Below are 1,707 nucleotides of genomic sequence, written 5' to 3' on the forward strand. Positions count from 1 at the left end.
CGAACCCGCGTCCCCTGCATCGGCAGGCGGACTCTCAACCACTGCCCCACCAGGGAAGCCCTATGCCCATTTTCTAAAGAAGTCTCTGAAGTTTTCTTTTGACTTAATTTCATGTCACAGAACACCTGGGCTCTGGACAAAATACAGACTTGGCAAAGCCATTCTACAGGCCAAGCGATGAGCCAGCCAAAAGAGCCAGGGCTGAGGGCTGCTCCCATGGTGGAGGGCCTGATTGTGGTCCCTAGGGACTGACTGGTTTGGCCTTTGCTTCAGAAGGAGCTGCAGTGTTGGCGAAGGGAAAATGATTGCTGCTGTGCAGTCGAATGCCTTTGTTTGAAAGGCTTCCAGGATGGGAGTGAACTGAGAAGTTAATTACATTTCCTTCGGGAAGGGCAGGGTTCAGGTTTTTCACAGACGGGAAGTGGTATAGTAGATGATTATCTTTTGTTTTTCAAAGTTAAATCGGCTTCAAAATCATTTTCCCTATTTTATCTGCTATCTATACTTCATTTCAGACCTTGGTTTGTGTAGTGATAGAGGCCTCCGTCGTTATTCCCTGGGAGCACGTAGTCAATGCACTTAAATAGTCTGTGTCTGGTTAGTTAGGATAACCACAGTTTGCAAAACAAAACCCTTCCTTGCAGAGATACTTATACCCCACCGACTTATTGCCAAACTGCGAAGTAGGATCAATTACCCTGTGACTTATTAGTCGACGTGAGGCTGAGAGCTAGGTCTTAATCATTAATGATTTGTGTTAGGTTTGGGAACCAGGGTGGTTATAAGATAGTTGAAATGTGAAAAGAACAGGTTTCTGAGCAGAGAGCAAAGCAGACAAGAGTCTCCTGGCCTGGAAGGAAGCTTTTCTTGTTCTCGGTTCCCCGGGGAAGAGAGCAGGAAGAGCTGCTGGGATCTTGGAAACCCTAGCTGAGCCGAGATGGGGGATGTGTTGTTGGCAAAAATGTCCACAGTGGCTCTGGTCCTTTTCCCAGTGTTTGTGTCTAATTCGTTTCTGAAAAAAACATTAAATGATTTTGCTGAAAATCACACAGCAGCAGTTTGATGGGCAGTTCTGCCCCGCATGGAAGGAGAGCTTCCTGTGAGGACTGTCTTGCCGGTTAGTTAGACGGCGTTGGGCCCTGGAACTGCGGGATGCTTGAAGCCCGCCCTGCCTTCCTGGAGAGCCAGAGAACCGCCCAGGGGTGCTTACCCAGAGAGGAAGGGCAGGACGAGACTCAAGGCCGTGCGGGGAGCTGAAACCGCAGGCAGAACTCGGGAAAGGGCTTTATCTCAGGCTCCCAGGCTGAGCGCGGCTGAGACCTCGCCCCCTGCCCAGCTGCAGGTCAATGACGACTGGCTTGGTTCACCAGTTTTGTTTAAACTTTTTCTTTTTTTAATTTTTGGCTCTGTTGGGTCTTTGTTGCTGCGTGCGGGCTTTCTCTAGTTGCAGCGAGCGGGGGCTACTCTTCGTTGTGGTGTGCGGGCGTCTCGTTGCGGCGGTGGCTTCTCTTGTTGCGGAGCAAGGGCTCAGTGTGCGTGGGCTTCAGTAGTTGTGGCTCGCGGGCTCTAGAGCGCAGGCTCAGTAGTTGTGGCGCACGGGCTTAGTCCCTCTGCGGCGTGTGGGATCTTCCCGGACCAGGGCTCGAACCCGTGTCCCCTGCGTTGGCAGGCGGATTCTTAACCACCGCGCCACCAGGGAAGCCCCAC

General features: G+C 51.7%; 1 protein-coding gene across 1 annotated transcript in view; it reads left to right on the top strand.

Moving 5' to 3' along the window:
- Nucleotides 1-1,707, top strand: part of DISC1 (DISC1 scaffold protein) — a 365,311-nt gene that overhangs the window by 150,672 nt on the left and 212,932 nt on the right. The gene's annotated exons all lie outside the window — the stretch shown is intronic.

The sequence above is a fragment of the Physeter macrocephalus genome, chromosome 20, assembly GCF_002837175.3.
Source record: "Physeter macrocephalus isolate SW-GA chromosome 20, ASM283717v5, whole genome shotgun sequence".
NCBI classification, from domain to species: domain Eukaryota; kingdom Metazoa; phylum Chordata; class Mammalia; order Artiodactyla; family Physeteridae; genus Physeter; species Physeter macrocephalus.